This window comes from Pan paniscus, chromosome 2 (genome assembly GCF_029289425.2).
Source record: "Pan paniscus chromosome 2, NHGRI_mPanPan1-v2.0_pri, whole genome shotgun sequence".
NCBI classification, from domain to species: domain Eukaryota; kingdom Metazoa; phylum Chordata; class Mammalia; order Primates; family Hominidae; genus Pan; species Pan paniscus.
In genome coordinates this window covers 163,271,940-163,298,829 of record NC_085926.1, presented here as the reverse complement: position 1 = coordinate 163,298,829, position 26,890 = coordinate 163,271,940, and the positions used below count along the sequence as shown (strand labels likewise).

At 34.3% G+C, this 26,890-nt stretch overlaps 1 long non-coding RNA gene across 9 annotated transcripts in view; it reads right to left on the bottom strand.

Annotated features, from left to right (window-relative positions):
* LOC117979812 (uncharacterized) overlaps nucleotides 1–26,890 on the bottom strand; it is a 442,597-nt gene that overhangs the window by 247,644 nt on the left and 168,063 nt on the right. For 6 of the 9 annotated variants that reach the window (XR_010111695.1, XR_010111694.1, XR_010111692.1 and 3 more), the window contains one exon: nucleotides 18,903–19,015. This is a non-coding gene — a long non-coding RNA (uncharacterized LOC117979812). Of the gene's footprint in view, nucleotides 1–18,850; nucleotides 19,016–26,890 lie in introns of all 9 variants that reach the window. The other 3 variants (XR_010111693.1, XR_010111688.1, XR_010111691.1) reach the window with 1 other exon arrangement.

The following is a 26,890-nucleotide window of genomic DNA, read 5'->3' as shown; positions in this document are numbered from 1 at the left end:
AGGTGGTAGATAAAACAAAAGAACAATTAAGTCACCTATCCAAGGTCATGTAGCTAATGGATGATGGATCCGAAATTTAAATTCAAGTTCCCTATCAATAACCTCTCTCTTTCAGAGTCCTGGTGCCGTGGCTCAATCCCATAATCCCAGCACTTTGGGAGGCTCAGGTGGGCAGATTACCTGAGGTCAGGAGTTCGAGACCAGCCTGGCTAACATGGTGAAACCCCGTCTCTACTAAAAATACAAAATTAGCCAGGCGTGGTGGTGCATGCCTGTAATTCCAGCTACTTGGGAAGCTGAGGCAGGAGAATCACTTGAACCTGGGAGGTGGAGGTTGCAATGAGCCAAGATCATGCCACTGCACTCCAGCCTGGGCAATAGAGTGAGACTCTGTCTCAAATAAATAAATAAATAAATAAAAATAAATAACCTCTCTCCTTCATAGAAAGTGGCTACTCTATATGCCTATGCTTCCAAATCTATTAAATTGTGTGTATGAACAAACATGTACCCCACACATTTGCATGCACACACACATACCAATTTAACAGTGAAACCTATTTACATAAGTAATAAACAACAGTTTTGAAGTAAGTTGTTATATATATATACACATTCATTTCTATTAAATCTTCCTGACATTTAGGAATATTAATAAGCTTTCTCAATGTCACTAAATTAAAAAGTAGCAAGCAAATTTGAGCTGAAATATTTTTACCTCCAAAGCCAGTGGCTCATGCTTTGCTATCTCTTTCTTTAGTCTATACAAATATAAACAATTGAGGATTTCATATCCTAAAAGTACATTCCCTCATTCTAAACAACCATTCCAACACATAAAACTGGGCCTAAATAGGGGTGGGCCAGAAGAGTTGTTTTTATTTTTTAGTTCTAAATCATGTTGAAATAAACTTTTCTATAGTTAAAGTGTCCTTGGAGACTACAGATAATTTTACAAGAAAAGAAATTGAAGTTAGAAGGTATAAGGGAAAGCTGATTAAATGTACAGAGACCTGCCTTCTGCTTCTCTCCACACATATTCATTTCAAAGAAAGCGTTACCAACTAATACCAACTATAGATAGATTTCCTTTTCTCTGTTTATGTAATAAAGTGGAAGCAAGACTTCACATAAAAGCTTGAGTTGAAAGTTTATAATTTAATTTTAAATCAAATATTAATTACAATCTCAATACTCATCAAGTATATAATAAATTCAATTTAATTAAATTATTTCATCTGTGGATAGCGCCAACATTTACTATTTTCATATCTAAGATTTTTCTCCTCATTAAAGGAATTCTAAAACTAAAAATATTTGAGATTTTAACAAATCAATTTTTTAGACTGAAAAAGAAAGATATTGGGCTACCCAGTCCTATTTATACTTTCAAATAACAGCAGTAGTTAGAAAAAGGTCAATTACCTATATCTATTTTCATAAGCGCCAAAAACAAACATGAATGCATACTAATGGATATTGTGCAAGCTTTTAATAAGCAATTAATTTGAAAATGCATTGTAAAACTGGAATGAGAAAGAGAGAAAAATGGAGAGAGAGAAAAAATTCAACCTAATCATTTTTTCATAGGAATTTATAGTTAGGAAGTAATAAGAGAAATTTATAACAGCATTTATAATATTATTTATTGCAATGTCATATATAATAGCAAAAAAAGAAAATAAAATGAGACACATCATAAATAATCCAAAATAACAAATAGCTTAATAAAGAAGGATGTTAAACCAAATTGTGTAGTTAATATAAACTATTTTTCAGAAATAATGAAATACAGGCAGAAGTTAAGGAGTTTTCAAAAAGCATGAACAAAAAGCAGAATTAGTAAGTACATTTAAGCACAGAATTTTAAAATAAAATAAAAAGAATACATAAAACTGCCAAATATAATTAGAACAACATGAGAAAATTAAATGAAGTAAAGAATTAAACACGATAAAATCATGAGGGACATGAAAGGTACTTTTATAAAGTATAAAAGAATATAACACTGCTGGTAATTTTAAAAACTTAGATTCTACTTAAATTTTTCTATAGCATAGAAGAACAAAAACTGACTTAATCCATTACCAAATATTAAAAACATAACAGAAAAAAGTCATTTGTGACTCTCTGATTAAAACAGATTTCAAAAATAGCAAAGGAAACATATTAACTGAATTATGTAATGTATTAAAAGATCCATCAACCTGACCATGTAAGACCTAGTATCAGAATTCACAGATAGTTTTTAAATTAGAAAAATACAAAAGGACTTTTTTTTTTTTTTTTTTGACGGAGTCTCTCTGTCGCCCAGGCTGGAGCGCAGTGGCGCGATCTCGGCTCACTGCAACCTCCGCCTTCCGGGTTCACGCCATTCTCCTGCCTCAGCCTCCCGAGTAGCTGGGACTACAGGCGCCTGCCACCACGCCCAGCTAATTTTTTTGTATTTCTAGTAGAGACGGGGTTTCACCGTGTTAGCCAGATGGTCTCGATCTTCTGACCTCGTGATCCGCCCGCCTCGGCCTCACCAAGTGCTGGGATTACAGGCGTGAGCCACCACTCCCGGCTTATTACTACTTTTTTAAGTTACCGTCACTTTATTTTATTTTATGTATTTTTTCTTATTTATTTATTTATTTATTTATTTATTTGAGATGGAGTCTTGCTCTGTCTCCCAGGCTGGAGTGCAGTGGCGTGATCTCTGCTCACTGCAAGCTCTGCCTCCTAGGTTCACGCTATTTTCCTGCTTCAGCCTCCCGAGTAGCTGGGACTACAGGTGCCCGCCACTACACCCGGCTAATTTTTCTGTACTTTTAGTAGAGACGGGGTTTCACCGTGTTAACCAGGATGGTCTCGATCTCCTGACCTCCTGATCCGCCTGCCTCGGCCTCCCAAAGTGCTGGGATTACAGGCATGAGCCACCGCGCCCAGCAGGCATTTTTTATATATTTGTTTGAGACAGGGTCTCACTCTGTTGCCCAGGCTGGATTGTAATGCCGCAATCACAGCTTACTGCAGCCTCAATCACTGGAGCTCAACTGATCCTCCCACCTCAGCCTCCTGCATAGCTGGGACTACAGGTGCATACAGCCATGCCTGGCTAACACAATAAAAATTATTAGGTCTAAATTTTAGATTGATTCTAGCTAAAAAAAAAAAAAAAAAAAAAAAAAAAAAACCTTGACCACTAAGGGGATGTATTAATGCACATAACCAGGTATACAAATGAGAGCAACTTCTGAATAATTTGATTCACTGCTGAGTGAATTCACCAAGGACTCAAGTTGTTTCTGACTCTCTGTTCTGCCTCCTCACTGTTGACTTTATATTTCCCTAGTCTTTGTGGTAATCGTGTACTTGGAAAGCTCAATGTATTATAAAAGACTGACAAAGTGAGTTGTGCAGGTAAAAGAAAGCTAGTATGTATGTTCGGTTGTGCAACATATGGTACACTTATTGATTGTTGGACACTCTCTTAGCCTATGCAAGAACGTTTACCACCCCTGGACTCCACTAAGGAAATGATAATAATACCCTCCCCATTTCTGTGACCACTAAAATACTTTTACATATTTGAGAAATGATGGCAGTAACACCACCATTGAGACACACTGATAATGCCACTTTGAATAGCAAAATTAACAAATTAGATTTAAAGGAAACATTTAGTACATCATATACAACATGTAGAAAATACATATATTTTCTTTGCAAATACACATATTTTCTTTGCAAATACACATGATACATTCCAAAAACTATCTATGCAAAGTAATAGCTCTAAGCTGTGGTAGCAATATTCTTTAGATGTTTTAGAAAATGTGGGGCATCATTTCATTTTCTTGTATGATTATATCTAAGCATGTCTATAATTATACTTCTTGAGGATTTTACTTTATTTTAAAAGTTTTTTTAAGTTTTTAAAATTTTAAAAGAAGCTTTTAAAAATAACTCAATATTTTTTAAAACATTTTTAACTTACTAACTTTTTAAAACTTATTAACTTTTAAAAACGTTATTTTTAAAAATACAATATATTTTAAAAACTTTAAAAAATAAAGTTCAGGGGTACATGTGGGTGTTTGTTATAGAGGTAAATTGTGTGTCATGGGCATTTGGTGTATAGATTACTTAATCATCCAGGCAATAAACATATCACCCAATAGGTACTTTTCCAACCCTCTTCCTCCTCCTATTCTGCACTCTCTGATAGGCCCCAGTGGATGTTGTTTCCTTCTTTGTATACATGCGTTCTTAATGTATAGCTCCAATTTATAAGTGAGAACATGTGATATTTGGTTTTCTCTTCCTGTGTTAGTTTGCTTAGAATAAAGGCCTCCAGCTCCATACGTCTTGCTGCAAAAGACATTAACTTGTTCTTTGTTCTTGTTCTTGTGCTGTGTAGTATTCCACGGTACATATGTACCACATTTTCTTTATCTGATCTACTGTTGATAGGTACCAAGTTGATTCCAATTCTTTACTCTTGTGAATATAGTGATGAATATGTGGGTGCATATGTCTTCTTGGTAGAACTATTTGCATCCTTTTGGGTATATATCCAGTAATAGGTTTGCAGGGTCAAATGGCAATTCTGTTTTAAGTTCTTTGAGAAATTGCCACACTGCTTTCCATAATGGCTGAATAAATTTACATTTCCATCAGTAGTGCATAAACATTTCCTTTTCTCTGCAACCGTGCCAGCATATATTATTTTTTGACTTTTTAGTAATAGCCATTCTGAATGGTGTGAGATGGTATCTCATTATGGTTTTGATTGCATTTCTCTAATAATTAGTGATGTTGAAATTTTTTTCATATGCTTGCTGGCCATGTATATGTCTTTTTTTGAAAAGTGTCAGTTCATGTCCTTTACCCACATTTTAATGGGGATGTTTTTGCTTGTTAATTTGTTGGTTATTTACAGATTATGTATACTAGACTTTGTTGGATGCATAGTTTACAAATATTTTCTCTCATTCTGTAGGTTTTCTGTATACTCTGTTGATAGTTTCTTTTGTTCTGTATAAGTCTCTAAATCTATTAGGTCCCATTTGTCAATTTTTATTTTTGTTGCAATTGCTTTTGGCATCTTTGTTATAAAATCTTTTGCCAGTGCCTATGTCCAGAATTGTACTTCCTGGCTCATGTTACAGGTTTTTTTATACAACCATTTAAGACTTTAATTCATCTTGAATTGATTTATGTATATTTCAATTTTCTGCATATGACTAGCCAGTTACCCCAGCACCATTGAATAGGGAGCCCTTTCCCCAGTGTTAGTTTTGGTCAACTTTGTGGAAGATCAGATGATTGTAGGTGTGCAGCATTATTTCTGGGCTCTCTATTCTGTTCCATTTGTCTATTTGTCTGTTTTTGTACCAGTATCATACTGTTTTGGTTTCTCTAGCCTTGTAGAATTGTTTGAAGTCAGGTAATGTGATGTCTCTAGTTTTGTTATTTCGTTTATAATTGCTTTGGCTATTTGTGCTCTTTTTTCATTCCATATGAATTTTAAAATAGTTTTTTTCTAATTCCTTGAAAAATGTCATTAGTAGTTTGATAGGAATAGCACTGAATCTGTAAATTGCCTTAGGCAGTATGATCATTTTAAAAATATTGATTCTTCATGAGCAGGGATTTTTTTTTTTTCATTTGTTTGTGTAATCTGTGATTTCTTTGAGTAGTGTTTGGTAATTGTAGAGATCTTTCATTTCCCTTGTTAGCTGTACTCCTAGGTATTTTATTGTTTTTGTGGCTATTGCGAATGGGAGTGCATTTTTGATTTGGCTCCCAGCTTGGACATTGTTGGTGTATAGAAATGCTACTGCTTTTTACGCAATGGAACTTTGCTGCTGAAGTTGTTTATTAGATAATGTCAATGGAAAGAGGCAAACTCTGTAAAAATATTTGAAGAGATTTATTCTGAGGCAAATATGAGTGACCATGGTCCATGACACAGCCCTCAGGAGTTCCTGAGAACATGTTCCCAAGGTGGCACATGGTTTGGAATACACTGCTTTGGTCCAGAAAAGCTGGACATTTAAGGAATACATTGCTTTGGTCCAGAAGAGCTGGACAACTCAAAGCTGGGTGTGGGGTGGGGGGAGAGGTGCTTCCAGGCTATAGGTTAATTTAAACATTTTCTGTTTGACAATTGGTTGAGTTTGTCTAAGGATCCGGGATTAATAGAAAGGAAATGTTAAGGTTAACATAAAATATTGTGGAAACCAAGGTTCCTTTGAAGTCTTATAGTGGCTCCCCTTAGAGATAATAGATGACAAATGTTTCCTATTTAGATCTTTAAAAGGTGCTAGGCTTTTAGTTAATCTCTTTAGGATTGAGAGGGCCAGGAAGAAAAAGATCTAGCTATGTTAACAGAGATTCTTTACTGATGCAAATTTTCCCCCATGAAGGACAGCTTTGCAGGGCCATTTCAAGATAGGGCAACAAAACTTGTCTTGGGGTAAAATATTTAGTTTTTCTTTCTTGTCTTGTAATGTTATGCCAGAGTCAGGTTGGAAAGTAAGTCACAATATATAGGGTTAAATAATATTCATCAGATAAGAATTTATGGTTTATAGGGCATGACTCCCCAGACCCCTTAGATAGGAATTTAAAACAGAAGAGACTGGGGTGATAGAAATATTCTATATCGTGATTATGGTAATGGTTACATTGGCGTATATATTTGTCAAAACATACCAAATTTTATACCTAATTTTATGTAAATTACCCAAATAATTTTGATTAAAAATTTGTATTTAAAGTTAAATCTAAGCCTTATATTATTAACACTAGTTTAAAACAGTTCAAAGTTAATAAATTTACAAATTAACAAATAAAACAAAAGCAGCAGAATAAACTCAAAGAAGCAAACATAAGAACATAATGCAAAGAAATAAAAAAAAAACATAGAGTTCAGAAATGATAAAAACTGGCTCTTTGAGAAGACCAATAGGTAGACAAACCATTGGAAAATTAATTTAAGGAAAACCAGAAAAGACAAAAGGAACTAAATTATAGATGCCACAAAGATTAATCAGTTAAGAAAATTTTAAGAACAAGTTTGTACCAACACATCTGAGAAGTCAGATGAAGTTAATAAATCTTCAGAAAAATACAACTTACCAATTCTTTCTTGAAAAGAAATTAAAATTCCAAGTAATCATAACTAATAAAAAATCATAATCAGCTAAATATCTTCCTACAATGAAGATGCATGCCCAAATATATTACAAGTGAGTTCTATCAACATTCAATAAACAGTTTACTCCACAATATACCAGAGAGGTTTTTTGTTTGTTTGTTTGTTTTGTTTTGAAACAGAGTCTCATTCTGTCGCCCAGGCTGGAATGCAGTGGCACAATCTCAGCTCACTATAACCTCCACCTCCTAGGTTCAAGCGATTCTCCTGCCTCAGCCTCCCAAGTAGCTGGGATTATAGGTGTGCACCACCACATCCAGCTAATTTTTGTATTTTTAGTACAGACAGGATTTTGCCACGTTGACCAAACTGGTCTCCAACTCCTGACCTCAGGTGATCCACTCGCCTCGGCCTCCCAAAGTGCTGGAATTACAGTTACAGGCATGAGCCACCACACCTGGCCACCAGACAGGTTTTAATCAGAGAACTAGAACAATTAGGAACAACAGGGAATAAAGGATTTATTACAGAAATTAGACAAGGCCAGCTAAGTAATTTGGAGGACTCAGTATAAAATGAAAATGCAGGGCTTATTGCATGAAAAGCAAGAACAAAGTTTTCTCCTTTTTTTCCCCAGTATCTTTTTTTTTTATTTTTCATGATGTTTTTATTTGCTATTTAAGGTCACACTGCCTTGGGCATGGGAATACTTGTGAGTGAGTGCAGACCTCAAGAGTCACAGAGCAATCCCATGCCTTGATGCCTGGGGTGCATGTATCTAACTCAAAATCTCTCCATCTTTATCTACAGGGGGCTGCTGAGTCTAGAGGACAGCAGTAGTTGATGGGCAGTGGCTAGGAAGTGGACAGCTAGAAGTACTTCCAGGAATGCAGGACAACATGTGAGCCAAGGCCCCAAGTACCTGTCTTATGCTGCATTGTCCCATCAGATTTTGCTTACATGACAAAAATTTAAAGATAAAACTATTAAAGGTTTTAAAATATCAACCACAGGGCATAGGCATCATTCTAAGTCTGTGGCCCAATGTGATGATGTACTGGCTGCAAGCCCAAGGAGCAGACCCTGGAGTCAGGCCTTACATAATTGTGGAAGAATATTTTTAAAAGCCTATGAAAACCTGTAGCATCCTCAAGATACCTCTGCATCTTGAGGTGAGCCTCAAGTCACTAAATTAGCATAGATAGCAATTAGGAAATAACGTACACATGAAGTAGAGGAGAGTAAGGATCAACTGGAATTCACTTGGACAAACTGAGAGACCCAAGAATACTCTGAAATCTCTATCTCTCAGCTCCTCCAATCTCCTGCAGAGGAAACGAGTGTCCTTAGCAACAAGTATCTAGCTCAGAAGTCAGAGAATCTGAAGAAGGATGACCTACAAAACCTAGACAAGCTGAGGGCCCAGTAAGCACAGCAAAGGAGGAGATATATATATATGTTTCCAATACAATAGCCACTCAAAAAAAAAAAAAGAAAAAAAAGGAAAAGACACTCAGACCAAGAAGCAGAAGAGAAGCAAATTTCTTTAACCTAGAGTACATGTAACTCTTAAGTGGAACATCAAAAGCTTCTAAGTTATTTGTAACATTCCATTTCTTATTCTGGGAGATTAGTACAAAAATACTTATTTCATTATTGTTTTGTATTGTATAGCCTTATGATTTTATATCTCTGTGTGTATAATATATCTCATAGTAAAAAAAAAATGAAAGAAAAGAAAAGAAAAAAAGAATTAGAGACCTAGAGAAATTATTCATAAGGCCTAACATCTAGCTAAATAAAGTTTTGGAAAATATATAAAATAGAAAGTTAAGGACATTACCAAAGAAATAACAGAATAAACTATCCAAGAACTTCATAAGTACTCAGCTTGGAAGTTCACACCACACATCAAGGCATACCATTATGATTCAGAATACCACAAAAAATGAGAAAAGCTGAAGAGTTTCAGAGAATAATGGGTCACAAAGATTCAGTCTGGCATCATATTTCTCACCAGCCTGATGAGTCTAAAAGCTACTGAAGCTACAAGGGGAAAATAAATATAAAATCATAAAATATATTCAGACACGTAAGAACCCAGGAAAATGTCCTCCCATATACCTTCTTAAACATATTTACTGAACAATATGTTCCAAAGAGGCAAGGAAATATTAATTAGCTAATCAGTCAGTTCATCAGATGAAGACATGGGATCGAGGAAATAATGGATCCCATCAGGGAATAAGATAAGGCAAGGAACCAAAATGACAGCTGGGCAGCAGACTAGAAGCCACCAGTTTGGACTAAAGTTGGAACAAGGATGCAAGAAGAAATAAATTTGTATATTAAAAAAAGACCTGATAAATGGATAAACTGAAAAAATAAAGACCCTAATAAATGGATAATCTGAATAAACATTTTAGAATATCTCATATATATGATATTCTCTCTCAATATATCATATATAGATATGCTATATCTGTATGACATATGACATACAGATATGATATATCTGAATGATATGATATATATAGATATATATAGATATCTAAATATATATAGATCCATAGAAATATCTATATCTCTCTCTATATATAGAAAGAGACATATGAATGATACGCTCCAAGGAAGCAAGGGAATATTAATTAGCTAATCAATCAATTCATCAAATGAAGACATGGGATCTAGGAAACAATGGATCCCATTAGGGAAAAAGATGAGGCAAGGTACCAAAATGACAGCTGGGCAGCAGACATTTTCCTGGGCTCTGATGTGTCTGAATATGTTTCATGATTTCATTATATTTTATGTATGAATATATATATATAGAGAGAGAGATACACATAAATCTGTAGATCTATACATATAAAAGAATAAATATATAAAGAATACCTATATATTGATATAGAAAGGAATGTAGAAAAAAGAAATATTTTTATAGTAAACTACTTAGATTTAAAGACCGCCTATATTTGCAGTTATCCTGTGAAAACTGACTTTTCTAATATTGGAGGAAATGGTAAAAAAAAAAGACATCCTGATATTGCTAAAGAAATAAATCCTCAGCCATGATAGCAGTGAGTTAATAAATATTTTTAACATAGAAACCAAAAATTGATAAGAAAAACCAGTAAAAGCACATCATTTAACAATTTTTGCACTTAACAATATATATTATATTTAAATACATTAAATATGTATTATATTAAATACATTAATATTTAATACATTTAACAATATGTATTATATTTAAAAGCCAAGGGGGAACAAAAAAAATTAAAGTCATTGCCTATGGGTTTTTGGGAGAAGAAAGCTTAAGGCTACAATTTTTAATTCAATTAATTAAGATATTTAGCATCGTCAAAATTAAGATTTTTAACATTATGAAAATAAAATGCCATTTTATTTAAAAAAACACACAAATCTATGTTTAAAAGAGACCAGCAACTTCAAGTTTAAAATATACAACTTAACACATTGAAATGTTCTCATTCTACGTAGAATAACAACTAAGAAAGTCCTCAAAAAATTGCTAAATATGTAACTAATCTCAAAAACCAAAAGAACATTTCCTTGAATAAGAAATACACATATCTTTAAGAAGGAAGCGCCCAGAAAGCCACAACCAAAGAAGGGTCAGACACCACTTTGTTAAAAGGCAAATACTGGCCTGGCGCGATGCCTCACGCCTGTAATCCCAGCACTCTGGGAGGCGGAGGAGGGCGGATCACCTGAGGTCGGGAGTTTGAGACCAGCCTGACCAACGTGGAGAAACCCCATACCTACTAAAAATACAAAATTAGCTGGGCTTGGTGGTGCATGCCTGTAATCCCAGCTACTCGTTAGGCTGAGGCAAGAGAATCGCTTGAACTCGGGAAGCAGAGGTTGCAGTGAGCCTAGATAGCGCCATTGCACTCCAGCCTGGGCAACAAAAGCGAAACTCCGTCTCAAAAAAAAAAAAAAAAAAAAAAAAGGGAAATGCTGAATTGTAACATGGAAGACAGAAACAGACTGTCTCAAGTGCCCAGGATGTGAAGTAATTTGACCTTCACATATATGCCACTGTTACCAAAGTGTTACAAGGATTATTTTCTGGACTGCAAATATATATTTCTGTGTAAACAATCTTTCATTGTTTCTTACAACAAACCTAGACACCTTAGCTTAGTATACAATGCTCACCATAACCTGGGAGCTGCCTTCCTCTCCAGACATAGTTTTTGCCATGATTCCTTTCATACCCTACATTCTGGCCATGTGAGGTGGCTTACATTTCTCTAACTGTGTCAGATGGTTTATCTGTGGCCATCCTACTTCGTCTATGTGGAATGCTAGCACCTCAGGTTGTTCTTCAATGCACGCACCCTCTCCCTGCTAGGCTGTCTCTTACATTAAAACACAAAGTGTCATGTCTATAAAGAATTTTCTGACTCCATAGATAGAGCCAACATCCTTTGCTTTTTATCCTTTATTTTTCCCTATACTAATATCTAACAGAAGACCAGGTGACTCTATATTAATTTTTTTTTTTTTTGTAGCCAAGTCTTACTTCTGATTACTGGTCTGGAAACTCCTTGAGGGTAGATACTACGTCTTGATCTCTTCTACATCTCTAGTACCTCAAGCAGTACTTGGCATATAACAGACACTTAGTAAGTGTTTTAGTAATTCAGTGCACGTTGAATGAATGAATGAAAAATAAATGTTGCTTTAAAATGTCTTCTGCAGCTTGAGAAGTCGGCAACCTGTCAGTATGATAATATAGGCTGAGACAATCATTGCTTCTGACAACAGAATAAATGTCATTGCTTATAAGCACAACAGAATAAATGTCATTGCTCTGCGTCTCAACAGGATAATCACTGAAAGAGTGAACTTTAGGAAAGTGATTGTGGTTGCTATTACAGAATAACCAGATTAACACAGGCAACTGCTAATGTCTAAGTGTTTCCTCTCTACATTAAGCCAACCTAAGTAATAAATAGAAAATATTTTACAGGGAAAAAAACAAGACAAAATTTCAGACTAGGAATCCATACTCAATACTTTCTGTATTATATGTATTCTTTTTCATTGATAAAAATGCAAAATTCCCTGTAATACTGGTGAAATAAGTGTAGTTTTCTTAAATAAGATAACAATCTATGCATTCTTGAATAGTGATAAATATTATTGTCATATTTTATAATATAAATTAAATAAAGCATTCCCTTTATTGTGGTAGCTGAAGTAAGTCTGTAGCTATTTTAAAACATCAAGCAAGGTTTTCTTAGGGCTTCTTTTTCAAATTGAACAATATCCACAAAGGAACTACAACAGGCCCTTTTCTCCAGTCTTACATCATCAGAAGCATTTCTTAGCCACAGGCCATCTGGAGGATTTGGAAACAGCAGCAAGGGAATAGAGGTTAATGAGAACTCAGAGTACTTCCAGCTGACATGTCAAAATTGGTATAACAAAAATAAACTAACAAAACTATTTTCTTGTTACCTACTTTCTTTTTATGCATTTTCCCTAGCTATATGTAAATTTACTTTCCTGATAAACTCTCCTGCCTCTCTTCTTCAATTAAAACCTTATCATCCCCATAAATCTACCTTACCTTTAATACATTCTTTATTCTCCATTACTCTCACTTTGATTCAAAACTTCCAAAGAATGAAAAAAACTAGACTATATGTCAATAATCTACCATTCCAAGTTTTGGAATCACAAAGTAGTGCCACTTAGATAGTTACCCAAGGAGACAGATGTTTCAGACTTAATTCAATATTCTTCATAATGTTGGTAGAAGAGCTGAGGCAGGTCTGGCTTGTCTGTCATAATAGAAAAGAGTCTTGGAAGATGTCTGGGGTCCAGGGTCTAAAACCCCTCGTGGCCTTTGGAACACCAAGTTCTGTGCCAAAGAGTGGAAGGCTGCCCGGCTGCACCACAAATCTAAGGCCAGGACATAAAACCCCTCGTGGCTTGAATGGAACCCAGGGCTCAGGGCATAAAACCCCTTGTGGCATCTGGAATGTGCACAGACCTGTTGGTTGCTCTCCCAGGCTCGTAAACATGTTCTCTATTATCTCAAGCAACAGAGCATATTCTATATGCGTCAAAGAAAATGCTAAACCATCACAGCTACGCTTGATGCACCACTACCTTTCTACCCTCCATGTCCTCACGCCCTCACCTGTTTACCCTCACATCCTCACCACCTGCTTCTTTGTTTGATCACCAATAAATAGTGTGGGCTCCCAGAGTTTGGGGACTTCACAGACTCCAATCTAGTGTTGGCCCCCTGGACCCACTTAACTTGTCTTTTCTCATTCCTTTGACTCCGCCAGACTTTGTAGCCCACACAGCCTGGTGTTGGGTCTGATCACCCCAACACATAAAGACACCCATTTGACAGGGCTTATTAATTCCTACATTTACAATAAAGTGTCACTGAAAAGCCATGAGGTTATAAATTTATTCTTGAGATCCAGAAGATATGACTTTAATATCACTTAGATTTTTTCCAATGAACTATTATCTTCCATCATTTTCTTCTTTTTCTTTTGAGATGAGTCTCACTTTGTTGCCCAGGCTGGAGTGCAGTGGCATGATAGCTCATTGAAACCTCGGCCACCTGGGTTCAAGTGATTCTCCTGTCTCAGCCTTGTGAATAGCTGGGATTACAGGCTCACACCACCAGGCCCGGCTAATTTTTGTATTTTTTTTGTAGAGACGGGGTTTCGCTATGTTGGCCAGGCTGGTCTTGAACTTTTGACCTCAGGTGATCCACCCCCCTGGACCTCCCAAAGTGCTAGGATTACAGGCGTGAGCTATCACACCTGGCTTCTTCCATCACTTTCACTGATGATCGTCATGATGCAGAGTCATCAAAAAAGTATAAATTATTATTATTATTATACAACTTACTAATGCAAACAAATATGTAATATATCTTATAAGTGTAATTATTAAATCTGTGGTAGAAAGAATAAGTTATTAAACCTATAAACACAAATAGTCAACATACCCAGTAATTTTGATGTTACTAATTTTGGAAGTTGGAGCTTATGTGTCTTGATAATTAGGTTTTGTTTTATAGTAGCAGATTCAAAAATTGTATTTCTTAACTTCAATACCCAGCTCTGTCATTTATATTTATGTGACTTTCAGCCATCAGCTGATATACTTAAACCTCAGTCTCCTCATCTGTAAAATGCATATTACACTTGTATTATATCATAAGATTTCTGTGAAGATAAAATGAAACCTGGTTTAGGAAACTAGCACATTATCTGTCATGCAGTGAGTGTTTAATAAATGGTAGCTACTATTATTTGCAAAGAGCCATAGAGAGATGTTATACAACTATAACATTCTTACTAAACACAGAAACTGTAAACAAGCATGGTTCCTACAAGAATGTCAGCTCAGGGTTATACAGGGTTAGATATACGTCTATGCTGTTTTTATTTGCCTGGCTTATGGATGAAAATGAATAGGGATGGCCTTAGATAAAACATTGAGGTCTCATACCCCCAGTTCTTTCTACAAATCTTGTTTTATGGCTTACCAAAACAGTTTTAATTTCTAACCCATTATTTTTCTTCTCAGTGGCCTTAAAACAACACATACACCTATGTTTTCTGAAGTCTATTTCTAAAAAAAAAAAAAAAACTATAGAAGGCAATGTGCCTGGTACTTAAGTTTATCTATATCTTCATGTTACTTTCTTGTTCAGTTTCTTGCATTTTGACTGTACGTCTTTCATCTCCATTCTTTATATTTGCTTCAGGAAGTTTTAAATTATAAACTCAACCTACATACTCTTACAAAACTTGACCAACTGACTACATAGGAAGCTGTTTTCCAATATTAAGAAAAATAATACCAGGACATGTGACTGTTTTTCTTCCAATGCCATCCTTTCCTTTTTAATTTTTTACAGTTTATGTATTAACTATAAAATTTCACTCTTTAGCAAATGAAATCTGCTTAAGGATTTCCTAGGAATCTTAAACCCCTTCTGGTCTTTGCTTGAATTAGCACTATTTAAATGATTGTTGTATAATAAAATGTATGCTCAATAAGCAATTATTCAGACAACCATTTCTTTGAGTTTTCCTTACTGCAGCTAATGTAAGAAAATTCAAAATGTAGAGACTTTTGGGGAAATAGGACTGCCATATTTACAAATGCATAAAGCCAGTTTTATAGAAAAATCCCATGCAGATAGGGAGTCTTAGGGACTGAAGTTTGTTGGTTGTCCAAACTGGTCAGAAAGAAGAGTCACTGGATAAATATTTGCCCTTTCAATTAGGCAGCTGAATTCTAAGATGAGAAACAGAAAAGAGACTATGCCAACATTGTCTGAAGCTGGATAGAAAGAAGAAAGAATATAAAAGTAAGGAATGAGGACAAGTGAATGATATACAAGTTGGCTTGGTTAAAAGCATAGTTTCAGGAAAACATTGCATTGCATTATATACACAAAATAATTACCATGACATTGATTTAACATGATAACCCAATTTTGTAATCCAATTCAGCAAACATTTATTGAAAGCCTATTATTGTATTACATACAATAATAAATAATACATCAAGGATTATACTATGTGCTGAGGATACAACTATGACATGATCCTTATCTTTACTATGGCTATCATCTAATGGAATGGCTCAGCTCAAATTTGATTTAATTTTTGAAAATTACAGTTTCTAAATTAATGATATGGCATATGAGTTAAGCTAGACAAGTCGAAGATTTCAAGACTTCAATTATCATGATCTCAGATAATTTGGTAATATTATGAGAAAGGGTAAAATAAATATGCATGCATTTAAAACTTTAACATAATAAAATAAAAACAGAAATAACATAAAAGGATAGTCATGTGTTAAAGAGTGATATTTTAGTCAACAACAAACTACATATATGACACCATAAAATGTCATATATGATACCATAATATAATACTATATTTTTCTGTACCATTTCTGTGTTTAGATATGATTAGATACACAAATACCTACCATTGTGTTACAGTTGTCTACAGTATCCATTATAGTAACATGCTGTATAGGTTTGTAAACTAGGAGTAATAAGCTATACTATATAGCCTAGGTGTGTTGCAGGCTACAACATCTAAGTTTGTGTATGTAGACTCTATGGTGCCTGCATACCAAAATAATTTACCCATGCCTTTCTCAGAATGTACGCCTAACTGTAAACATTGAATGCCTGTACATCTTAGTCTGAAATACAGACAGCAAATGACACTCTAAGCATATAAGCACTTAAAGATATCACAATGGGAAATGGTGACCAGTGTGATAAATATAACTAAACTTTTAAAATATCTAACATTTTTTAAACATTACTAAAGGCAATAAACAGAAAAATATTTGTCACAAATATTACAGACAAATGCTTAACGTTAATTTATAAACAAGGTCGAAAAAAATTGCAAAAGTTATCTAATATATAATTAGGAAAAGGAGTATGAAATTTCAAAAGACAATTCACTGGGTAAAAAAATGAAATGACTGCTAAACATTTAAATATTCAATCACCTAATTCAAGAAAGGCTAATTTAAAGAATAATACATTATTTCTCCTGTTGATTTACCAAAGCTTAAAAAAAAAAACTTTAACCATCATCAGACATGGAAAGAAGAGTCAACAGAAAAAAAGAATTAAAGATGATAGAAGAAAAGTAAATACTGACAATTACCTTTTTAGGAAAACAAAAAGGGGTTTGAGTGCTTTCTTTTCCACAAACATTGGGAAAGATGAAAAGATCTTCATGTAGAGATAGTGATCGATTAAAATGAGAAGGTGAAATGAGAAAGCCTGGGCCAAGTGTCTTGATTTTGGCTGAATGAAAGGCAAGATTAACAGCTAGAAGAAAGAAGGATAGGCCGGGAGCGGTGGCTCACCCCTGAAATCCCAGCACTTTGGAAGGCCGAAGCGGGCTGATCACGAGGTCAGGAGATCGTGACCATCCTGGCTAACATGGTGAAACCCCATCTCTACTAAAAATACCAAAAATTAGCCAGGCGTTTTGACGGGCGCCTGTAGTCCCAGCTACTCAGGAGGCTGAGGCAGGAGAATGGCCTGAACCCTGGAGGTAGAGCTTGCAGTGAGCCGAGATAGCGCCACTGCACTCCAGCTTGGGTGATTGGGTGACAGAGCGAGACTCCGTCTCAAAAAAAAAAAAAAAAAACGAAAGAAAGAAAGAAAGAAAGAAAGAAAGAAAGAAAGAAAGAAAGAAAGAAAGAAAGAAAGAAAGAAAGGATAATGAGAAATCAGAATAGGAAAGACCCAGAGCAGTTAATAAAAAAATAAAAAAAGGCTGCCAAAGAGCAGCAAGAATAAAAGTTATACTAGGACTTTGTAAATTATGGTGAGCCAAGCCTGTTAGAGTATAAGATTTTTTTCGTTTTTCCCCACTCCCATCACCAACCTCCCACCACTCCCACCAGGGGTTACTCTCTCAGCCTCCTACCAGCAGCCATTATGTCCATGTACTCATAGATGCAATGCTTAAGTGATTAGAATCCAATAGTGTACCAGGGAAGTGCATCAATAAAATAATTTATCCTGTAGTCCATGGTTGGAAGAGCCTACTGAAATGAAGAAAATGTGAATATTTGAAGAATAGATGTTTGAACCCTTGAAGGTTCTAGGAGAAATGAGAATGAAATAATTTCTAAAAGGAATAGTATAAATTGCAAATTACAGAGCTAGAAATTCTGAAGGCAAGGTGATTCATGTTACCTTCAGTTTTAGAGATGAACTTACTAAAACTTGAACCGATCTCTATTGCGTATATTTCCATCAGATCTGTGAGAGTTTGAAGTTCAAATATGCTGATATTTTTAATGGGCAAGTATATAAAACTCCAAAGGTCTATGCTTTGACCTATAGAACTACAGTGGGATGTTAAGGAACTGGTCAAGTTCAAAACTTTGCCTAATTACAAGGCCAACCAATATCCCATTTCTTCTGGGGGCTTTCAGTGTGTTAGTATTCCCACAGTTGTTACGGACAGTTCCAAGTACAAACACTTCCCTGCCCTGCTTCCCCCTGCTTTCACTTTCCCAACCCGGATTACACACAGACTATCATTGAAATGACTCAACTTTTCTCAAATTACTCAAAGTCACTTGCTCATTTTTTACCCTTGCAGATTCACACTTTAATCTAGCTTTAACACTCTAAAAGGATATCCACCCACTGATCAATGGATCCTAAACTTGCCTTTGATCCCTAATAGTTGTGTGACCTTAGTGAAATAATTTTATTTTTCTGTACCTCAATTTTTGCCTCCAAAAATGAATACTGTACATGTATTTGAATAACCTATGTGCAGGTATACAATAGAGGCCTAATAAATATTAGTGTCCTTTCTCCTTTTCCATCTCATCAGATCTTCACTGCTCAAAACTTCCCAGATTTTCTCCCCTGGTTACCTCTCTCCAACTCTTCCCTCAGACATACACAAGTCTCTTTTCAGATCTCAAAACTCCTTTTCTGGCAGCCTCTTCCTTTCCCACAAGTTCCCCTTGGATCCTTCCCCATCATAAACATTTTCCCTTATTTCTTCTTTCCAGAGGTCAGAATCTGATCTCTGTTGAAAGCAAATGCCAAATTTTTCCCAATTTCTTATTTTCTCTCCATTCTAAAAGATTGCCAGTTACTCCAGTACTCACCATGCCAGACTGTATTTGGGAGACACTTCATCAGGTCTAAAAGAGTTAGTACCTGTGGTTTCCTGTGGTTTGCTTTGGCTCTCAGGTGCTTAGAGGTAGGAATTGATGGAGGCTGAAAGAGCACATGGTGGTCATGATTTCACAGGAAGTCCTGCCAGTTTGTTGCTGTAAAATGGAGAAAACAGAAGTTCATAGTTTGAATGAATATGGATTACAATAGAGCAAGATACAGCCATAGAATTTTTAAAGACGAGCGTTTAATTAACTTGGTGTGCAACTTTCAGGAATTTTAATTATTATAAAGAAACCATTTCTCTATATAATGAAAAGATTTAAACATGCACATTCTAGACTAGTGCTGTGTAGTTGAAATATAATGTGAATTTCATATGTAATTTTAAATTTTTTAGTAGCCATATTGAAAAAAGTAAAATTAACTTCACTAATATATTTTAGTACAATATATCAAAAAAGTCATTTAATTAATCAAAAAGTAGAGATATTTTACATTATATTTCTTGTACCAAGTCTTCCAAATATGATGTATATTTTACACTTACAGTATATCTCATTTCTGACTAGCTATATTTTAATTGCTCAGTTGCTCCAGGTGGTTAGTGGCTACTCTAATGAATAGCACAGTTTTATACATTACAAAATAGAGTATTTAGCCAGGCACAGTGGTGCATGCCTGAAATCCCAGCTACAGGAGGCTAAGGAAGGATGACGACTTGCCAGTTTGAGGCGGTAGTGCACTATGATCACACCTGTGAAAAGCCACTGCACTCTAATCTGGGCAACATAGTGAGATCCCAACTCTTAAAAAAATAGCACATTTATATTTCTTTGAATACCTAAATTTCAGGAGTGATGATATAGATGAATAAAAAATTCCTGTCTTCATGTTGATTAGAAACATAAAATCATAGTAGACTGATAATAACCAGCCTCCCCAAACCCCCAAAAAAGATATCCATACCCTAATTTCTGGAACCTGTGAATGTTATTTTATCTGACAACAAAAGATTATGTAGATGTGATTACATTAAAGATCTTGAGGTGGAGACATCATCAGGGATTAACAGAGTGGGCTCTAAATGGAATCACATGCATCCTTATAAAAGGGAAGTAGAGGGATATTTTACAGCAGAGGAAGAAAATAAGAAGGTAATGTGATGACCAAAGCCATGACTAGAGTGATGCAGATTTGAGCCAAGAAATGTCTGCAGCCATTAGAAGTTGAGAGAGGCAAGGAACAAAATCTCCCCTTGAGCCTCCAGAGAGAATATAGCCATCTTGATTTAAACCCAGTAGTACATACTTTGGACATATTTTGAGCAGCCAAAACCATGAGAGAATATATTTCTGTTGTTTTAAACCACAAAGTTTGTGATAATTTGTTACAGCAGCATCAGGAAACTGATACACAAGTCATTTATAGTAATGACATTATATTTTCTCGTTTGTCATCAATGTGTAAACAAATGCCATTCATCCTTTCTCTAGAAATTGCCAATAATGTGTTCAACAAATATTAATGCTAAAAATGCCTTACCAGATCTTTCATCTCAAGTGGTTGCATTGACTGCCCATATGCTGAAAAATTTTAAATTTATATTTCTATATTTCAGCACTCCCCTCACTGCAAATTAGTGTTTTCAAATATCTCCTGTGCATTGCCACCTATATGTTCCACAGTCGTAAAAATAAATGCTCAACATTGCTAATCAACAGATAAAGGCAAATTAAAATCATGTTGAGAAATCAACTTACACCAGTTGGAATAGTCGTTATTAAAAAGACAAAAAATAACATGTCCAAGCCACGTGTGTCTGTCTTGTCCCATAGCCTGTGAGTTTCAAATTGCTAAGCCTCCACTTAAGTAAGGGCTATATAGAATGTAGGAAAGTATATGTACATGAAATATGTGTAAAAAATAGAGGCTGAAGATGATATCATGTATTTTATGCTGAATATTGACAACTATTTGTTTCATTGATTGCACATTCATTTTGCAATAAACGTTTTTTAGCAGCAATGAACCAAAAATATTTAATTCTGAAGAATAGGTGTTTAATAAAAAATTCAGTAATAACAATTGATAATGAACATATAACTTGCACAAAATATCTGTTGATATTTCTCATCTAACATATGTGGGGCCATAGAAATATTAAAAACCCCACAAAAGCTAGGTCATAAATCTTCAGAAAAAAATATCAGCATGAGTTTAACAATTAGTACTTTTAAAAAGGAAACCATGTCAGTATTAGTAGATTTTGGTTTAATTCATATAGTCATGGAAAACAGGTTTCAGTAGAATGTGACCTCATTTAGATTAAATGACTACTCAAAATTATTGTTCTTCTTTTTCAATCTCAAGTTTTCTTGCATGCATGAAAACAGTATAGGGACAACTGTTTATGGAGTAGGGCTATTTTTGAAAAAACTTTGCAAACAGTTAAATGATGTGTGGTTCAAATTAGTCTCAACAGTTATTTCAAATAAAAAGTTTTATTAGCACAATAGTAGTTATATTTTCATGTAACTCATGGACACTAAAATTTGTAGAAGTTAATTTTTCAATGGTAAAACATCAGAGAATTATTGAATATTATTCTGAATAGTTAGAATTTCAATCTTTAAGACTAAAATGATATGTTTTAGGGAAATAAAAATATAAATGTTTGTGGATCAAAATTCATGATAGAGAATTAAGAAATGCATGAAATATAAATATATTGGGAATTGGTTCTATTAAATCCCAACAAGGTGTAAGATTTTACCAGCCTAATATACCAAGCTATATACTACAGCTTCTATATAGACACATAAACACACATACACATTAAAATGAAGCTTCACACTTTCTCTCTTTGCTGCTTATCATCAATTAAATTATAGAAATAGTTTAACCTTTACTAAACAACTTTGTAAGCCAATCTAAGTGTCCTACCATGGTATTGAATTGTGTTGTGAATGGTTTTTCTAAATTTGTTATTTATTTATTTATTTATTTTTCTAGGCCTCGAATACCTATTTTTTATCCAGTTACTTTTAAAAAACTTTTTTTATGTTGGAAATTTAATAAAATTACCCAAAAATATCATCATTGACACAGAAAATTGAAATTATTGAAATTAAAATTTGGAAATAGAATAGTATTCCATGGTGTATGTGTAACACATTTTCTATATCCAGCCTATCATTGATGGGTATTTTGGTTTATTCCATGTCTTTGTTATTGCGAATAGTGCTGCAATGAATATACACATGCATGTGTCTTTATAAAAGAGTAATTTATATTTCTCTGAGTATATACTCAGTAGTGGGATTGTTGGGTCAAATGGTATTTTGGTTTTTAGGTCTTTGAGGAATTGCTACACTGTCTTCCACAATGGTTGAACTAATGTACACTCCCACCAACTGTGTAAAAGTGTTCCTTTTTTTTCACAACCTCACCAGCATTTGCAACTTTTTGACTTTTTAATAATAGCCATTCTGACTTGTGTGAGATGGTATCTCATGTTGCTTTGATTTGCATTTTGAGGGTAGAGAGAGAAAGGAAGGAGAGGATAAGGAAAAATTACTAATGGGTACTATCCTTAATACATGGGTAATCAAATAATCTGTTTACAACAATCCTCCATGACACAATCTTACCTATGTAACAAACCTGTCCATCTACCCCTGAACTTAAAATAAAGGTTAAAAAAATATGGCATTCATGTTTTATATTAATTGGAAAGGTATGGAATACACAGAATAAATTCCGAGGAAGTTAAATGGAAAAAAAAAAAAGAATAGCCCTTTTCTCTATTGTTATGTACTGAATGCTTACATTCCCCCAGAATTTATAGGTTGAAAACCTAACCCCCAATGCAATGCTATTAAAAGATATAGGCCTTTGGGAAGTGTTTAGGTCATGAGGGTGAAGTCCTCATGAATAGAGTTAGTGTTCTTATAAAATTAACTTCAGAGAACTCTCTAGCATTCTTTGTCACGTGAGGATTCAATGAGTTGACAGTCTGTAACCTCACCAGAGCCCAACTATGCTGGCACTCTGATCTCAAACTCCCAGCCTCTAGAACTGTGAAAAATATATTTATACATTTCTATTGTTTTTAACCCACTGTCCATTTTTTGTGATAGCAGACATCTACAGAATTGACTAAAACGTCCACAGAAACAAACAAACAAAATTAGAAAATTTGATGATGAGAGTTCAGTGTACACAATTTATTTACATATTTATTTACTCATTTATTTTTTAGAGCCAGGGTCTTGCTCTGTCACCCAGGCTACAGTGTAGGGGCACAATCATATCTCACTGTAACCTCAAACTCCTAAGCTCAGGTGATTCTCCCACCCTCCCCACTCAGCCTCTGTAGTAGCAAGGATTCATAGGCATGTGCTGCCATGCCCAGCTAATTTGTGGTTGTTTGTTGTTGTTGGAGAGACAGGGTCTCACTATGTTGCCCTGCTAGTCAGGAACTCCTGGCTTCAAGCAGTCCTCCCTACTCAGCCTCCCAAAGCTTTGGGATTACAAGTGTGAGACACTGTGCTGGCACATAATTTACTTTTCAAAATCTACAATTGATCTACAGAACAACTTCTCTTCTGAGAGAAAGTTCTGAAGGTGCTTTTTTAAGAAATTGAATAAATTAATATTATTTACCCAAATGGAATGAAATTGAGCCCGTTGTTTTTTGTAGCATCTAAATTTGGCAAGACTTATAAAAGAACCATAGGATCACCTTATCTGATGAGTGTTGTTACATAAAAATATTTGTTGAAGAAAGTTATTCTGAATAAAAGCAAAAAGGCAGTGCCAGTTAAAATATGTAGACTGAAATTTTTAAATGTTTCAATAAAAAGATAGAATGAAGAACATAATTAATTTGGTAGAATTAACCCTGAGCTTACTGAAACCTTAGGAAAAATATAGAAGAATTTTCTCAATTAAAAATATATATTTTTGGCCTGTAGAACTGTAACAATAGAAACAATAGCATCAATAAACCATTTCAAATTTATTAGCCTTAAAGTGCAACTATGTAGAAAATTACGAGGAGCATCTGAACGTACATTCTTTAGTGACTTGATTTTAGAGACAGATATGGCTAAGAAATTGCCAAAAGCGTATGAATATGAGTCAAATATAATCTTTCCACCTAAATTTTAAAGTAACTTTTAATGTTTTGCTTTGCTTTGATATACACAGGTATACCTTTTTATTAGTATACATAATTTTATTTGTACAAAATTTTTAAAAATAGTTTTTGAATAAAAGATTTTTTATATGTTCAACAGCATAAAAATCAACAAAATCATTCATAGATAAATGTCAACATTACAAAGCTTTGATTATTTTATAATCTACTTTCACCTTTATAAGTTTTCTGATTTGGACTAAAAAATGATACTATCTTCCTATCCAAACCTGAAATCATAGGGCCATCTGGGGATCTTCCTTCTCCTTACCTGTCCTGACTTCACATACAGTTGCTTATTATAGCCCACCAATTTTTTCAAAATAGTTTCTTCTTCATCTTTACCTCACTGGTTTAGTGTGGGCCTTCATCATATCTTGTAAAAATCTGTGGTAACCTCCTAGTTCAATCCCTGTCTCTTCTCTACAAACACTCAATTAATTAGTCCTACTGCTATCATACATATTTTCAAAAAGGAAAATCAGATTTTGTTATCCAAAGTTATCGATTTCCTCAATCAGGGATGTTTTATAACCATAGTCTAAATATGTAATTTACATATTTTTGTAATTACATAAAATTGTAAAATATTTTATGATTTAGTCTTTGCTTTTGTCTTCAACCATTTATATTGTTTTTCTTCATTCATCTCTGGTCATATGTTCCTCCTCTTTGCCTTTGCACATGATTTTTCTCCTCCCCAGAGTAAACACTTGCCTAAAGTACTTGGAAATTCTCCTCTTAGATTTCAAAACCTAGTTCAAGTGATATTGTTTTCTCTGTGAAGACTTCCTTGTCCACATTGCAAAGCTGAAATTATAATTCTCTTTGTCCCACACTATATATAGTGTATGTATGTGTAATTATATGTGTGTTTAGTAGTAGTAGTCGCTCTTATTACACTAGATTTTACTTATTATTTTAAGTCTGCCTTGCCTTCTGGACATTGAGACATTGAATGCTGACTTTTAGTTTTATCCATTGAAAATGGACAAATGCCTATTCCAAATAGACACTCAGAAAAAAAAGTCTTTGTTTCCTCAGTAGTTGGAAGGAAGAATGAATGACATATACACTGACTGTTCAAATTTATCTGTATTTCAGCATGTTATGTGTTTCTTGTGGATGTATAAACACACACAAAACCAATGCAAAATTTACATAAAATAAAAAAATGCAAAAAACTGAACTGATAAAGAATGATAAAGAATTCACATGCTTTTTTTTTTTTTTTTTGCCAGATGTGTGTTTTTTTTTCTTTTGTTCTGCCTCCTAGATTTGGAAGTTTGCCCTCAACAATGTTGATCATTGAATCTGACAAGAACACCTGCATCTGGTGTATTTAGTTAGAAAATCTCTGGATTATTTAATAATCTAGTTTTATATTGGATTGTCATCACAAATGGCATAAACTTTACTGTGTATCAAAAACATTTTGTATATTTAAATTGAAATTTACTTTGTATTAGTGTTGTTATAATAACTAGCAAATTTAATTTCTTTGTCAGTTTCTATAACTGATATAACTATATTACCTAAAACCTAATTTGGGGGATTAAATTTTAATATAAAGCATGAATTTACTTGTAATTGCCCAAAACCTTTTCTCTCATTTCCAATTGTCCTTGAAATAGACTGTAAGCATCCAATAAATTATACAATAAATTATTTTTCTTGAATTAAACATGTACACTTTCCAAACCTATACTTTCTGTATCTTCTTCTGTTTGTCCAAGAAAACTATTTTACAATTATGGCAGGTACAAGTATAGATTTAAAACAGTCTTAATTATATTTGCTAATTGGTAGCATATTAATTCTTAATTCTACCTTCTAACCTCATAAATAGTAGGTTCAATTGTGTCTGTATGTCTGTGAGTGTGGGAGTTTTGGACTCATCCATGGCTGCATTAAATTTGATGATCATAAAAATGAAAATTGGTATTGGTGAAAATGACAATGATGGTGACAGAAGTAATTATTTGTTTTTTGATAAACAATATGATTTCATGGATACATGTTATTAGGCTCACATTATTGATCAAAGAACTAAATTTAAGAGCGGTGACTTGACCATATGCATTCTACATGGATGAAGATGGACACAAACAAGTCAAATTTAATGTTATTTTCATTATGTATGAATATAATTCATGAGTCTATTTGATTACATTGAACCTTACAAAAATAAATTTAGTAGACTCATATGGTACCTTTTCCAGGATAATTTGTTTATGATTTTCAAGTAATATCTTGCGTACAAACTGGATTTTTAATGATAAAATAGAAAAATTTTGGCCAGGTGCGGTAGCTCATGCCTGTAATCCCAGCACTTTAGGAGGCTGAGGTGGGTGGATTACCTGAGGTCAGGCTGAGTTTGATACCAGCCTGGCCAACGCTGTCTCTATTAAAAATACAAGAATTAGCCAGGCGTGGTGGTGTGAGCCTGTAATCCCAGCTACTCAGGAGGCTGAGGCAGGAGAATCACTTAACCTGGGAGGAGGAGGTTGTAGTGAGCTGAGATCATACCACTGCACTCCAACCTGGGCAACAGAGTGAGACTTCATCTCAAAATAAATAAATAAATAAGAAAGAAAAGAAAAGAAAAGAAAAGAAAAAAATTCCAGCACTTTCAAATAGCAGATTTTCTCACTGTAAAATATAACGTAGTCCATTGAGCACTATTCATTAAGAGGACAACAATATACATCCAGAGAAGGAGATTATACATATTACCAACTCTTCCAGATTTAGAAACACGTGCTGCATTTCCAGGCACTTCAGCAAATTTGAACAATTTGAGATTCTAAGAAATATGAAAGCAAAG